We start from the raw sequence: 16,940 nt of genomic DNA, 5'->3' as shown, positions 1-16,940 counted from the left end.
GCTGGAGGTCTGGGGGCGGGCTGGAGGTTTGGGGGGCGGGGCTGGAGGTCTGGGGGCGGGCTGGAGGTTTGGGGGGCGGGGCTGGAGGTTGGGGGCGGGGCTGGAGGAACACAGGTGGAGCTGCAATGTTGAAATGTCAGGAATCTGGGCTGATGCATCCATAATGCACTTAAGACAATTAACCTGATTATTAAAAGGGTATGAATTGAATTTGCAAAATTATCCATTTTGCAAAATATAATTTTAAAATCCTCAATCTAATTTAAAATTTTCAGCGCACATATTGCCAAAGTGCTAAATAAAACATATTAATTTTCACTATATTTTAAATCCACAAATACACGTTTTTTTTAAGTTTCTTTACTGAATTTCAAAATGCTAAACATGTTGAAATTTATTGTGCTTGAAAGTATCAATATATAAAATTTGAAAGTTATCCTGTTTTTCAAAGCAGCATTGAGGGTCATGGAGATGTACAGCACAGAAACAGGCCCTTCGGCCCAACCCCTCCTTGCCAAGCAGATATCCCAACCTATTCTAGTCCCATCTGCCAGCACTTGGTCCAAACCCTTCCTATTCATATACCCATCCAAATGCCTCTTAAATGTTGCAATTGTACCAGCCTCCACCACTTCCTCTGGCAGCTCATTCCATACACACACCACCCTCTGAGTGAAAAAGTTGCCTCTTCGGTCTCTCTTATAACTTTCTCCTCTCACCCTAACCTATGCCTTCTGCGTCTGTATCCCCCCAACCCAGGGAAAAGACCTTCTCTGCTTTATTCATGCCCCTCAGGATTTTATAAACCTCTATAAGGTCACCCCTCAGCCTCTGATGCTCCAGTGAAAACAGCCCCAATCTATTCAGCCTCTCTCTTTTGCTCAAATTCTCCAACCCTGGCAACAGTCTTTTAAATCTTTTCTGAGCCATTTCAAGTTTCACAACATCCTTCCAATAGGAGGGAGACCTAATGTATCCCTTGTTACGTTGGAGCCAGTCTCAGTACCAGAAACCTGGCTGTTTGTCCCAGCAATTTCCTCCTTTGTCTCCCTCAGCATACTGGGATAGATATCATCAAGCCCTGGGGATGTATCTACCTTAAAAGTCTGTTTCCCCTTGATTTGGTATTCTTGAGCATCTGTCCTGATGAGTTAAAGATGAAAAGATTAGACAAATTACTGTCTGGAAATGTATCTCTGTCTTGTACATGCTCAATGACTGAACTGCCACAACCCTCTGATTCCAAAGATTCACCCTCCCTGCGTGTGAAGAAACTCTTCCTCATCTCAGTTCAAACTGGAACTTCTTTATTCCAAGACTGTATGCACAGAAAGCATCCAAAAGATTATCTCTCATTCTTCAGAACTGGGGAGACTCAGTAATCTTAAAGCTTTTTGCATAGGACAATCCCACTGTACCTGGAATCAATATGATGAACTTTCAATACACTCCCTCTATGCGAAGCATATCTCACCTCAGGTAGCACAGTACTCCAGCTGCGGCCTCACTCTAGTTCTATAGAATCGCATCAAGACATCATTACACTTGTAAACAGATCCTCATGCACTAATGGCTAACGTACCTTGCGCCTTCCAAATTGTTTGTTGCATCTTCCAGCTAGCTTTCTGTGACTTCTGTAACACTGGGGTGGCACAGTGGTTAGCACTGCTGCCTCACAGCTCCAGGGACCCAGGTTTGATCCCAACTGTCTGTGCGGAGTTTGCACTTTCTCCCCGTGTCGGCGTGGGTTTTCTCCGAATGCTCCGGTTTCCTCCCACAGTCCAAAGATGTGCAGGTCAGGGTGAATTGGCCATGCTAAATTGCCCCATAGTGTTCAGGGATGTGTGGGTTAGGGTGGATTGGCCGTGTTAAATTGCCCTATAGTGTTCAGGGATGTGTGGGTTAGGGTGGATTGGCCATGCTAAATTACCCCATAGTGTTCAGGGATGTGTAGGTTAGGGTGGATTGGCCATGCTAAATTGCCCCATAGTGTTCAGGGATGTGTGGGTTAGGGTGGATTGGCCATGCTAAATTACCCCATAGTGTTCAGGGATGTGTAGGTTAGGGTGGATTGGCCATGCTAAATTGCCCCATAGTGTTCAGGGATGTGTAGGTTAGGGTGGATTGGCCATGCTAAATTGTTGCATTGTGTTAAGGGATGTGTAGGTTAGGGTGGATTGGCCATGCTAAATTGCCCCATAGTGTTCAGGGATGTGTAGGTTAGGGTGGATTGGCCATGCTAAATTGTTGCATTGTGTTAAGGGATGTGTAGGTTAGGGTGGATTGGCCATGCTAAATTGCCCCATAGTGTTCAGGGATGTGTAGGTTAGGGTGGATTGGCCATGCTAAATTACCCCATAGTGTGAGATTCATTAGTCAAGGGTAAATGTAGGGGTCTGGGTTGGTTACTCTTCGGAGGGTCAGTGTGGACTTATTGGCCAAATGGCCTGTTTCCACACGAGGGAATCTAATCTAAAAACAAAGTTCATGTTCTCTGCCTTTGAAGGACACATCCCCTTCCAGGGTAACCCAGAACATTTGTTTGAGAATCGGTGATAGTCATTGACCATTGTGTTCAAGAGCTGGGTTCTTCCCCAGTGGAGACTGCCTTCAGGACACAAGAAAATGTTTGTGTACACCATACATTTACAACAGAATCTCAAAACCTTGCTGCCAATTTCGATACCTGAATATTGGTCTTTTTAATACCTGTGGACATTCGAGACTTCCCAAACCCTCGCCATGTCAGAAATGTTCTGCTTTCCAAACATTGTATTCCTTTTTCCAGGTTCTTGCCTTTTCACTTCAACGGCTCAGATCGGAACTCTGCAGTCCTGCCACCTCCAGCTGTGAATGGCGGTGGACGATCAAACAACTCACTGGAGGAGAAAGCTCCACAAATACCCCCACCTTCAAGGATGCTAGAGCCCAACATGTCAGTGCGAAAGGTAAGGCTGAAGCTCCCGCAACAATCTTCAGTGGATGATCCATCTCGGCCTCCTCCAGTGGTCCCCTGGCGCCACTGATACGAGTCTTCAGCCATATTCAATCCACTCCATGTGATACCAAGAAATGGTTGGCGATACTGGGTATTGCAAAAACTATGGGCCCTGACAACCTCCTGGCAATAGACGTGTGCTCCAGAACTTGCTGCTCCCCTAGCCAAGCTGTCCCAGTCCAGTTACAACACTGGCATCTACCTGACAATGTGGAAAATTGTCCGGGTATGTCCTGTGCATGAAAAACAAAACAATTCCAAACTGCAAAGTTTGCTCCATCAGGAACTCTCGATCATCTGTAAAATGGTGGAAGATGATTTGATTTGATTTATTATTGTCACGTGTACTGAGATACAGTGAAAAGTATTGTTTTGCATGCCAACCAGACAAATCATACCCTACATAGGTATATCAGGGTAATAGAACAGAACGCAGAATATAGTGTTGCAGCTGCAGCGAGGGTGCAGAGAAATTTCAACTCTCATAAATGAGAGATCCGTTCATAAGTCTGATAACAGCGGGGAAGAGGCTGTTCTCAAAACTGTTGGTCTGTGTTTTCAAAGGTTTGTATCTTTTGCCTGGTGGAAGAGAGTATAACCAGGGCGGGAGGAGTCTTTGATTGCTTTCCCAAGACAGCGGGGAAGTATCGATGGAGTCATTGGAAGGAAGGCTGGTTTGTAGGGTGGTCTGGACAGTGTACACAACTCCCTGTAATCTCAAAATAAAAACTGAAAGAACTGTGGATGCTGCAAACCAGAAACAAAAACAGAAACTGCTGGGCAAGTTCAGCCGGGCTGGCAGTATCTGCGAAGAGACGCCAGAGTTAATGTTTCAGGTCCGATGACCCTTCCTCACATCTGACCTGCTGGGCTTTTCAAGCAACTTCTGACTCTGTAATTTCTCACCGACCTGAGCAGAGCCGTTGCCATACCAAGCCGTGATGCATCTGGATAGGATGCTTTCTATGGTGCGTCGATAAAAATTGGTAAGAATCATTGAGGACCTGCTGAATTTCCTTACCCCTTCTGAGGAAGTTGAGGTATTGGTGTGCTTTCTTGACCGTAGCATCGACGTGGGTGGACCAGGAGAGATTGTTGAGGATGTTCACTCCTAACACCATGAAGCTCTTGACCACCTCCACCTCAGCCCCTTTGATACAGACTAAGGCATCCCCTTCACTCCACTTCTTGAAGTTAATGACCAGCTTTTCATTTTGCTGACATCGAGGGAGAGCTTTCTTTCCACCAGGGCGCCGCAGTGGCTCAGTGGTTAGCACTGCTGCCTCACAGCACCAGGGTCCCAGGTTCGATTCCAACCTCGGGCGACTGTTTGCACATTCTCCCTGTGTCTGTTTGGGTTTCCTCCGGGTGCTCTCATAATCCAAAAATATGCAGGTTAGGGTGAATTGGCCGTGCTAAATTACCCCATAGTGTTAGGTGTATTAGTCAGAGGGGAAACTGGGTGGGTTACTGTTCGAAGGTTTGGTGTGGACTGGTTGGGCCGAAGGTCCTGTTTCCACACCGTGGGGGAATCTAATCTTAAGTTGTCTATTTCTGCCTCGTTGTTTGAGATCTGACCCACTACGTGGGGTCGTGAGCAGATTTGTGAATGGAGTTCGAGCTGAATTTGACCACACAGTGGTGAGTGTGTAAAGGAGCTGGGTACGCAGTGTTGAGGATTAATGTGGAGGAGTTGTTGTTGCCTCGTCTCACTGAGTGTGGTTTATGGGTCAGGAAATCGAGGATCCAGTTGCAGAGCGGGGAGCAAAGTCCTAAGTCTCTGAGTTTGGAGTTTTGTTGGAATTACGATGTTGAAGGTGGAGGTAAAGTCAATAAATAGTGGTCTAATGTAAGTGTCCTTGTTGTCCTGATGCTCCAAGGATGTTCTGTAGGGCCAGGGAGATGTGTACCTGTTGTGACAGTAGGCGTATTACAGTGGCTCAAAGCAGTCTGGAAGGCTGGAGTTGATGTGTGCCATTACTATCCTCTCCAGGCACTTTATAATGGTGGCTGTCAGAACCACCATGCGGTAGCCATTAAGGCACGCTGCCCGATTTTATTTTGGTGTTGGGATGATAGTGGTCTTCTTGATGCAGGTGGGGACCTCTCATTGTGTTAAGGAGAGATTAAAGGCGTCTGCAAATATTCCCGCCAGCTGGGAGGAACAGGATCTGAGTACACGGCTGAGGTGTCACCAACAGCACTTACTCAACAACAACCTGCTCAGTGACGCCCAGTCTGGGTTCTGCCAGGGCCACTCAGCTCCTGACCCCATTACAGCCCTTGGGTCGAATATGGACTAAAGAGGTGAACTCCAGGGGGACGGGGAGAGGGACAGCCCTTGGCATATGGCCAAGTGCGGCACCAAGGAACCCTAGCAAAACTGCAATCAATGGGTAGCAGATGGCAATCTCTTCCACTGGTTGGAGTCGTATCTAGTACATTGGCTGTGGTCGTTGGAGGTCAGTCACCTCAGCTGCAGAATATCTCTGCAGGAGTTCCTCAGGGTCAATCCCTTCGGCTCAAACATTTTCAGCCACTTCATCAATGACCTTGCCTCCATCATAAAGTCAGAAGTGGGGACGTTTGCTGAGACTGCACAATGTTCAGCACCATTCGCCACCCCGCAGATACCAAAGCAGTCCATGGTTCAAATGGAGCAAGACCTGGACAATCACATCGCTGTGGGTCTGGAGTCACGTGTAGGTTCAGACCAGGTGAGGGTGGCACATTTCCTTCCCTAAAGGACAGGGGTGAACCAAATGGGGTAACTAGGGCGGCACGGTGGCTCAGTGGTTAGCACTGCTGCCTCAGAGCACCAAGGTCCCCGGTTCGATCCCAGCCTCGGGTGACTGACTGTGTGGAGTTTGCACATTCTCCCCGTATCTGCGTGGGTTTGCTCCGGTTTCCTCCCACAGTCCAAAGATGTGCCGGTCAGGGTGAATTGGCCGTGCTAAATTACCCATAGTGCTAGGTGCATTAGTCAGAGGGGAAATGGGTCTGGGTGGGCTACTCTGCGGTGGGTTGGTGTGGGCCGAAGGGCCTGTTTCCACACTGTAGGGAATCTAATCTTTAATTGTTTACTTATATTTATGTTTACCTTTGAAGCACAGATGTACATCTAACTAGTTCTTCCATGTAATGAGGGTTTCTGTCTCTACCAACCTCGCAGGCAGCGAATTCCAGATACCCACCAGCCTCTGGGTGAGAAAAGCCTTTCCTCACATCTCTAAACCTCTATTGCCTTGCCTTAATCTGCTACATCAAAGGGAGAATTTCTTCCTGTCTGTGCCCCTCATAGTCTTCTACGTCTCAGTGATGACCACCCTCAATCCCCTCTGCTCTCGGGGGAAACAACCCCAGTCTTTCGAATATCTCCTCATAACTGAGACTCTCCAGCCCAGGCAACATCCTGGTAAATCTCCTCTGCACCCTCTCAAATCCCTCCTATAATTGGATTCCAGAACTGCCACCTAAACCAACATTTTATACAGTTCCAGCACCACCTCCCTGCTCTTAACCTCTATGGCTAATGCCGTCTTAACCTACATTATGCATCTGTCGTGACACCAGAAGGGACTGGTGGACATGCGCGCCAAGATTCCTCTAATCCTCGGTGCTTCCCAGGGTCCTACTGCCCATCATGTATTCCGTTAACATGTCTGGTCTTCCCAACTGCATCCCCTCACGTTTATCTGGAATGAATTTCAAATTTTGACTGTTTTCATGAGGGATCCCATGGCCAGTACTGAAGCAAACCACCTCATTCTTAATCCCAACCCTTCATCTTAGATGGCATGAATTATCGGCTTTCATAGAATCCCCACAGTATGGGAACAGGCCCTTCGGCCCAACAGGTCCACACCGACCCTCTGAAAAGCAACCCACCCAGGCCCATTCCCCTCCCTTATCACCTATATTTACACCTGACCCTACACATCCACGGTGGGCAATTTAGCTAAATCTGCACATCTTTGGACTGTGGGAGGAAAGCAGAGCACCCGGGGGAAACCCACGCAGACACGGGGAGACTGTGCAAACTCCACACAGACAGTCACCTGAGGCTGGAATTGAACCGGGTGCCTGGCGCTGGGAGGCAGCAGTGCTAACTACTGAGTCACCGTGCCACCCCAGGTTATTTCGAGCATAGAACATGACAGCGCAGTACCCTTACTACTCTCTGAGTAAAGAAACTACCTCTGACATCTGTCTGATACCTATCTCCCCTCACTTTAAAGTTGTGTCCCCTCATATTTGCTCTCCCTATTCTTGGAAAAAGGCTCTCCCTGTCCACCCTATCTAACCCTCTGATTAATGTCTCTATTAAGTCACCTCTCAACCTTCTTCTCTCTAACGAGAACAGCCTCAAGGCCCTCAGCCTTTCCTTGAAAGACATTCCTTCCATACCAGGCAACATCCCAGTAAATCTGCTCTGCACCCTTTCCAAAGCTTCCACATCCTTCTCATAATGCGGTGATCAGAACTGTACACAATGTATATTCTTGAATATACTTAAAGAATCTTTTTGAATTCACCCTAATCTTCTTAACCAAGGCTATTTCATGTCCCATTTTCACCCTCCTGCCTTCCTTCTTCAGTAAACCCCTGTATCCCCTTTATATCTCCAGGGATTCTCCTTGCTCCCAGCTGCCTGCACATGAGCTATACCTCCTCATTTTCTCTTAGGCCAATTTTCCAAAATTTGCTGGACTCTGGGGCAGTTCCGGCAGATTGGAAAACAGCAACTATGACGCCACTGCTTTTTTTAAAAAAAAAATCCCTTCCCAAGTACGGAGCAGGTGAATCGTGTGACTGCGAAAGATTTCCTGCTGGAATGGATAATAGAATCCTTCCTCAGAACCCTCACATTCCCATGGTTCCTCCGTGGTGCTCAGGCTTTGCATGTAGATTAACCAATCGTAAAACATCGCTAATTTACTGCTGGTGGTTAATAACTGAAAAATGTAGCATGGGGGTATTTTAGAGTCATGGAAACAGACCGTTCGGTCCAACTTGGCCATGGCGACCAAGTTATGATCTCCCTTGTACCCTTGGTGTTAGTGTAATTTGACAGGGGAACCTATCTGCTGATTCCCCAAAGCTGCCCAGTGTCTACAAGGGGCAAGTCGGAGTGCGATGGAATACTCCCCACTCTCCTGGGAGAGTGCAGCTCCACACCATCCAGGACACAGCAGCCTGCTTGATTGGAACCTTATTGACATTCATTCTCCTCACCAACAACACAGCACACTTACTACATGGACTGTAACAATTGACTGAGGCTTCTCTGACAGCACCTGCCAAACCTGTGAACATTTGGTGTTTGTGTGCAAGACCACTTCTGGACATTAAAAAAAAATCAGAAAAGCTCTTACTGGTGTCCCAGTCAGTACTAACCCCAAAACAAATCCCTCAAAAAAAACTTTACATCCCATTCATTATCACCTTGCAGATTCTGGGATCTTCCTCTGCACAGATTGTCTGCAGTATATTGCAGCAATGACTTGCTGCAAAATGTTCCAGTGTCTACGGTGGGCTTTGCGATGTCCTGGAGTTGTGGGAGAGGCGCTATATCAATGCCAGTCCTTCTTTTTCCTTCCCTGACAGCCAACCTCCCCCCCACCCCCAGGGACTTTCCACACTTGTATTACCACCCCGTTATTCATCAAAAGACAGCTAGAGCCCTTTAAATGCTGCAGCCTGCATGGATTAGATTAGATTACTTACAGTGTGGAAACAGGCCCTTCGGCCCAACAAGTCCACACCGCACCCGCCGAAGCGCAACCCACCCATACCCCTACATCACCCCTTACCTAACACTACGGGCAATTTAGTATGGCCAATCCACCCTGACCTGCACATCTTTGGACTGTGGGAGGAAACCGGAGCACCCGGAGGAAACCCACGCAGACACGGGGGAGAATGTGCAAACTCCACACAGTCAGTCGCCTGAGGCGGGAACTGAACCCGGGTCTCTGGCGCTGGGAGGCAGCAGTGCTCACCACTGAGCCACCGTGCCGCCCATAAATTGTCTCAATCCTCCTTCAAAGTGTCTTCCAGGAAACATTTAAACTCTCTGAACTAGCTTCTCGTTTGTGCTAAGCCCCTTCAAGATAAGGGTGCTGAGTCTGACACAGCCCACTGAGACCACCAACAAACCAGCATTTCGCAAGCAGCATAAAAGCTGAGGCCGATCTGAGAGGGTTTGGCGTGAAAGGTAGAAGTACACCGTGAAATGCTCAGACATTGGAAAGCTTTGGTGCCCCGAGAAGCCCCTAAACATCAGTGTTCACGATTTACAGTATTCAAGGCAACCAACATTTCTCTGAAGGAGTTTCCTAGGCACCAGGTATGTTTATTATGGTTTAGAAGACCAACGAATGTGAGCCTTCCCCAGTGTTCCTCTGTGTAACACCATGAAGATTACCGTCAACCTTTGGTGAGCAAGGAGTGGCCAAAGGTGACGGTGCGAGGTGGCAAGGGCCCTGACAGTATGAAGCTCTCATGACATAGTGAACCTTGCCAGGGTTAGAGGCAAAGGAGCATACCTCCACAGAATTTTGTTCTCCAAATACTGGCCTGGAATTTCTCTTCTGATTTTGACCCCCAGCTCCAGGAGCTCAGCTAGTGTCAAGGGGATATTAGATTAGATTAGATTAGATTCCCGACAGTGTGGAAACAGGCTCTTTGGCCCAACAAGTCCACCCTACCCACTGAAGATTAACCTACCCAGACCCATTTCCCTCTGACTAATGCACCTAACACTGTGGGCAATTTCGAATGTCCTGCACATCTTTGGACTATGCAAGGAAACTGGAGCACCCAGAGGAAACCCACACAGACATGGGGAGAATGTGCAAACTCCACACAGACGGTCATAGAGATGTACAACACGGATACAGACCCCTCAGTCCAACCCGTCCATGCCAACCAGATATCGCAACCCAATCTAGTCCCACCTGCCAGCACCCAGCCCATATCCCTCCAAACCCTTCCTATTCATATACCCATCCAAATGCCTCTTCAATGTTGCAATTGTACCAGCCTCCACCACATCCTCTGGCAGCTCATTCCATACACGTACCACCCTCTGCGTGAAAAAATCCCTAGGATCTGATCAGGTGTACCCGAGAACTCTGTGGGAAGCTAGAGAAGTGATTGCTGGGCCACTTGCTGAGATATTTGTATCATCGATAGTCACAGGTGAGGTGCCGGAAGACTGGAGGTTGGCAAACGTGGTGCCACTGTTTAAGGAGGGCGGTAAAGACAAGCCAGGGAACTATAGACCGATGAGGCTGACCTCGGCGGTGGGCAAGTTGTTGGAGGGAATCCTGAGGGACAGGATGTACATGTATTTGGAAAGGCAAGGACTGATTCGGGATAGTCAACATGGCTTTGTGCGTGGGAAATCATGTCTCACAAACTTGATTGAGTTTTTTGAAGAAGTAACAAAGAGGATTGATGAGGGCAGAGGGGAAGATGTGATCTATATGGACTTCAGTAAAGTGTTCAACAAGGCACGGTGTCTCAGTGGTTAGCACTGCTGCCTCACAGCACCAGAGACCCAGGTTCAATCCCCGCCTCTGGCGACTGTCTGCGTGGAGTTTGCACATGCTCCCCGTGTCTGTGTGGGTTTCCCCCAGGTGCTCCGGTTTCCTCCCACAGTCCAAAGATGTGCAGGTCAGGGTGGATTGACCATGTTAAGTTGTTCATAGTGTTCAGGTATGTATAGGTTAGGTGTATTAGGCAGGGCAAATGCAGCGCAATAGAGTAGGGGAATGGATCAATGCAGACTTGTTGGATAAATGGCCTGTTTCCACATGATGGGGGTATCTATGATATGATAGACTGGTTAGCAAGGTTCAATCGCATGGAATACCAGGGGAACTAGCCATTTGGATACAGAACTGGCTTGAAGGTAGAAGATAGAGTGTGGTGGTGGAGGGTTGCTTTTCAGACTGGAGGCCTGTGACCAGTGGAGTGTCACAAGGATCGGTGCTGGGTCCACTATTTTCCATCATTCATATAAATGATTTGGATATGAACATAGGAGGCATAGTTAGTAAGTTTGCAGATGACACCAAAATTGAAGATATGGTGGATAGCGAAGAAGATAACCAGAGTATAACAGGATCTTGTTCAGATGAGCCAATGGACTGAGGAGTTACAAATGGAATTTAATTTAGATAAAATTGGAAAGGCAAATCAGGGCAGGACTTATGCATTTTAAGACATCCAGGACTAAATGCTAAGATCCTGGGGAGTGTTGCTGAACAAAGAGACCTTGGAGTGCAGGTTCATAGCTCCTTGAAAGTGGAGTCGCAGGTAGATAGGATAGTGAAGGCTGCGTTTGGTATGTTTTCCTTTATTGGTCAGAATATTGAGAACAGGAGTTGGGAGGTCATGTTGCGGCTGTACAGGACATTGTTGGAATATTGCCTGCAATTCTGATCTCCCTGCTATCAGAAGGATTTGTGAAACTTGAAAGGGTTCAGAAAAGATTCACAAGGTTGTTGCCAGGGTTGGAGGGTTTGAGCTATAGGGAGAGGCTGAACAGGCTGGGGCTGTTTTCTTGGAGCGTCGGAGGCTGAGGGGTGACCTTCTAGAGGTTTACAAAATCATGAGGGGCATGGATAGGGTAAATAGACAAGGTCTTTTCCTCCTGGGGTGGGGGAAGTCCAGAACTCGAGGGCATAGGTTTAGGGTGAGAGGGGAAAGCTATAAAAGAGACCTAAGGGGCAATGTTTTCACACAGAGGGTGGTACGTGTATGGAATGAGCTGCCAGAGGAAGTGGTGGAGGCTGGTACAATTGCACCATTTAAGAGGCATTTGGATGGGTATATGAATAGGAAGGGTTTGGAGGGATATGGGCCGGGTGCTGGCAGGTGGGACTAGATTGGGTTGGGATATCTGGTTGGCATGGACAGGTTGGACTGAGGGTTCTGTATCCGTGCTGTACATTTCTCTGTCTCTGAACTGTTTCCAACATATGAACAGCCTTCAGCACGTACAGTGACCAGTAATATACACTGTTTAACAGAAGCATAACCTCCCTATTCCTGCATTCAATTCCCCTCACAATAAACATTGTATTAGAATCATAGATTCCCTACAGTGTGGAAACAAGCCCTTTGGCCCAACAAGTCCACACTGACCCTCCGAAGAGTAACCCACCCAGACCCATTCCCCAAAAGTATTACTCTACATTTACCCCCGACAAATGCACCTAACCTACACATTCCTGAACACTATGGGGCAATTTAGCATGGCCAATCCACCTGAACCTGCACATCTTTGGACTGTGGGAGGGAACCCACACAGACACGGAGGGAATGTGTCAACTCCACACAGACAGTCGCCCGAGGCTAGAATCGAACCTGGGACGCTGGTTCTGTGAGGCAGCAGTGCTAACCACTGAGTCACCGTGCTGCTGATTATTTGCTGTTCCTGGATGCTAACCCTGTGTGATTCATATACTTGGCCATCCAGATCACACTGCACCTCCGAGCTCTGCAACCTCTCACCCTGTGTCGCTCTCGTTCCCACCCCTACCCTGTCCACTGGTAATGCATTCCAGGCACCCACCACCCTCTGTGTTATGAACGTTCCACACATATCTCCTTTAAGCTTATTCTTTCTGTCAAAATGGATGGTTTCAGACCTTCTCAGGAAGGGCTTTTGCCCGAAACGTCGATTTTTCCCGCTCCTCAGATGCTGCCTGAACTGCTGTGCTTTTCCAGCACCACTCTAATCTAGAATCTTCTATCGTCTATTCACCACATCTTTGCCCACTTGCTGAGGCTCTCTGCATCGACATTCTGATGTCCTCTTCACAACTGTCTTTGAGTCACTCACAACGTTGGCCACCAGACCTTCGATTCCTTGTAAGAAGGAACTATAGAGTGTTGAGGCCCTCAGACGGAACTCTGCGACACATCGCTGGTGACATCCTCTCAGCCTAAAACAGACTGTCTCATCCCTACTCTCTCTTCTGTTCGCCGGCCAATCTTCTATCTTGGCCGGTGAGTGGACGCTGTGCGGTCCCGTCAGAAGGCGCCTGGGTTGCTTCTGCATCGGTCCACCCGTTGGCTGGGGCGGCAGACGCGAGTTTGAATTCCTGGTGACGTCTGCACCCAGGGCAGCCTCACGGAGGCCACGCCAAGGGCAGGCTTGGGTCAGAGTAAGATCCCACGGAATCGACAGCGGCCACACACTCACGGGATTGGCCCAAAGCTGACTCTTGGCAGCCACAGCTGCAGAGTCGAGTTTGGGCCAGTGTGTATGTTCAGGTCCCTTGTTCCCTAAAGATGGGAGCACAGGTCCGTAGAGTGGTCAAGAAGGCACACAGCATGCTATCCTTCATTGGACGGGGTATTGAGTACCAGAGTTGGCTGGTCATGTTACAGTTGTATTGGACTTTGGTACTGCCACATTTGGAATACTGCGCACAGTTCTGGTCGCCACATTACCAAAAGGACGTGGATGTTTTGGAGAGGGTGCAGAGGAGGTTCACCAGGACGTTGTACGGTATAGAGAGTGCTAGCTACGAGGAGAGGTTGAGTAGATTCGGATTTCGTAGACCTCAAAAGGGGGTTGAGGGGGGAACCTGATTGAGGTCTACACAATCATGGGAGGTATAGACAGGGTGGATAGCAAGAAGCTTTTTCCCAGAGTGTGGGACTCAATTACTAGGGGTCATGAGTCCAAAGTGAGAGGGGAAATGTTTAGGGGAGGTATGCGTGGGAAGTTCTTTATGCAGAGGGTGGTGGATGCCAGGAAAGCATTACCAGTGGAGGTGGTAGAGGCGGGAACAATAGTGTCATTTAGCTGTACCTAGACAGATACATGAATGGGCAGGGAGCAGGGGGATACAGATCCTTAGAAAGTAGGCGACAGGTTTAGATAGAGGATCTGGATTGGCACAGGTTTGGAGGGCCGAAGGGCCTGTTCCTGTGTTGTAAAGTTCTTTGTTCTTTGGTACCCAGTGACAATGATGGTATCTGCGTTGGCAAGGTCCAGTGAGGACCCACAGTGGTGGAGGTGAGATGGCATCGAAGACTGGCAGCATTCGGACCAGCGGGTAATGGATTGACGAAGGGACCAGTGCCCAACATCCATGGCAGAGCACTTAACAAGAAAAACCGTACATTCGGACACTTTTCCTTTATTTCTTCATTCTTATATTCCAAGTTGTGATTTATTTTTGTCTGCTTTAAGATGGCACTGGAGACTGGCGACGCCATTCAACACTCCTCACTGTATTTTGTAACAACAAATAAATCAAACCAAATGTTACCCTCCCCACCCCCCCACCCCCCTGCTCTGTGAGCTTTGATTTGTCACAGTTTGTGGCACCTTTTCAAATGCTTCCTGGCCAACCTAAGTGTTCCCTGGTTCCTCTTTCTCTCCAGCACAAGTTCCTTCTGCAACGACTTCCAATAAATCAGAAAAAGATCATTTCCCTTTGCTGAAACCTTGTTGGGTCTTTCTGGTTATCCTGGATTTATCCAAATGCTCCGTTATTATGCCTTTAATAATTGCTTCAAATATTTTCCCTATTACAGATGTTGAGCTAACTGGCCTGTAATTTCCCATTTTCCGCCTCTCTCCATTCTTGACTAGACAAGTTACATTGGGCTGGTTTTCAAGGCAAAGAAATCTTCTCTGAATCTAATGAGTTTCGGAAAATAGAAAGCCAACACATTAACTGTCTCTCTGGCTCCTTCTTTTATGACCCAAGGATGAAATCCATTGCCATCTGGGGAGTTGCCAACGTCAGTAAAGCCTTTGACAAGGTTCCACCCAGTGAACTAAATTAAGTTGGATCGCATGCGATTCAGGGTGAGCTCGCCAATTGGGTACGAAATTGGCTGATCAGCAGTCGACAGAGGGTGCTGGTGGCGGAGGGCTGGTTTTTAGGCTGGGGCCTGTTGACCAGCAGAAATCGGGGCGAGGTCCACTTTTGTTTGTCATTTATGTAAACCATTTAGATGTGAATATAAAAGGCCCGGTTAGTACGTTTGCAGATACAATTGCAACATTGAAGAGGCTTTTGGATGGGTATATGAATAGGAAGGGTTTGGAGGGATATGGGCCGGGTGCTGGCAGGTGGGACTAGATTGGGTCGGGATATCGGGTCGGCATGGACGGGTTGGACCGAAGGGTCTGTTTCCGTGCTGTACATCTCTATGACAATGACTGTGTCACCAAAACTGATGGCATAGTGCACAGTAAGAAAGAGAAATTGATCAATTGGGTCAATGGGCTGAGGAGTGGCAGATGGAGTTTAATTTGGATAAATGTGAGGGATTGCGTTTTCGTAAAACAAACAAGGGCAGAACGTATACAATTAATAACAGGGCCTTGGGTGCTGTTGTAGAACAGAAAGACCGAGGGGTTCAGGTACATAATTCTTTGAAGTTTGTATCACATATAAATACGGTAGTTAAGAAGGCATTTACCCACTTACATTCAATGCTCAGTCCTTTGAGAATGGGAGTTGGGACATCATGTTGTGACTGGATTATTGTGTCCAGTTCTGGCCTCCCTGTTGTAGGAAGGATATTATTAAGCTGGAGTGCACTCAGAAGAGATTTTGCCAGGACGTTGCCAGGAATGAAGTGTTTGAATTACAAGGAAGAGCTGGATAGGCTGGAACTTTTTTCTCTGGAGCGTAGGGGGTTGAGGGGTGACGTTACAGAAGTTTATAAAATCATGAAGGGTATGGATAAAGTGACTGGCTGGTTTCTTTTAAATAAAAGCAAATTACTGCAGACGCTGGAATCTGAAACCAAAAGAGAAAACGCTGGAAAATCTCAGCAGGTCTGGCAGCATCTGTAAGGAGAGAAAAGAGCTGACGTTTTGAGTCTAACTCATCCTCTGACAAAGCCCAAAGGGTCAGTTAGACTCAAAAGGTCAGCTCTTTTCCCTCCTTACAGATGCTGCCAGACCTGCTGAGATTTTCCAGCGTTTCTTGTTTGGCAGGTGTCTTTTCCCTAGGGTGGGGGATTTCAAGACAAGGGGGTACATTTTTAGGGTGATTAAATTAGATTCCATACAGTGCAGAAACAGGACCTTCGTCCCAGCGGAACCACACCGACCCTCCGAAGAGCAACCCACGCAGACCCATTCCCCTACATTCACCCCTGACTAATGCACCTAAAACTACGGGCAATTTAGCCTGGCCAATCCACCCTAACCCACACATCCCTGAACACTATGGGGTAATTTAGCACGGCCAATGCATCCTAACCTACACATCCCTGAACACTATGGGGTAATTTAGCACGGCCAATCCACCCTAACCTACACATCCCTGAACACTATGGGGTAATTTAGCACGGCCAATCCACCCTAACCTACACATCCCTGAACACTATGGGGTAATTTAGCACGGCCAATCCACCCTAACCTACACATCCCTGAACACTATGGGGTAATTTAGCACGGCCAATCCACCCTAACCTACACATCCCTGAACACTATGTGGCAATTTCCCATGGCCAATTCACCCTAACCTGCACACCTTTGGACTGTGGGAGGAAACCAGAGAAGATAAAGATTAAAAAAATTCAGGGCATTTGTTTTACACAGAGAATGATTCATGTGTGGAGTAGAGCAGAGTTGCTTTTATTTGTTATTTCTATCATATACAGTAAAAACAAGACAGTGGTCCTCCGGGAGCAAAGGTGCGACATGGACGGCACAAACTTACACAATCGTACACAGCATAAAGTGCATAAGAAGTGCAAAACACTCAAGTTACAGTGTAACAGAAGAATGATGAATGATAGACATTTTGCGAGCAGCAATACGGAAGAATTTCAGATCGGCAAGAGTCCAAACATTGGATTAGTGGTGCTGGAAGAGCACAGCAGTTCAGGCAGCATCCAACGAGCAGCGAAATCGACGTTTCGGGCAAAAGCCCTTCATCAGGATGAA

General features: G+C 47.8%; 1 long non-coding RNA gene across 1 annotated transcript; it reads left to right on the top strand.

Annotated features, from left to right (window-relative positions):
• The first annotated feature begins 118 nt into the window (after positions 1 to 118).
• LOC140492372 (uncharacterized) lies at positions 119 to 14,188 on the top strand. Its single transcript, XR_011963542.1, has 3 exons — positions 119 to 198; positions 2,789 to 3,984; positions 13,985 to 14,188. It is a non-coding gene; the product is annotated as an uncharacterized lncRNA (long non-coding RNA).
• The last annotated feature ends 2,752 nt before the right edge of the window (positions 14,189 to 16,940 follow it).

This window comes from Chiloscyllium punctatum, chromosome 21 (assembly GCF_047496795.1).
Source record: "Chiloscyllium punctatum isolate Juve2018m chromosome 21, sChiPun1.3, whole genome shotgun sequence".
In the NCBI taxonomy this organism is placed as follows: Eukaryota; Metazoa; Chordata; class Chondrichthyes; order Orectolobiformes; family Hemiscylliidae; genus Chiloscyllium; species Chiloscyllium punctatum.
Note: the sequence above shows the minus strand (reverse complement) of the source record. Positions and strands in the feature narration are given on the sequence as shown.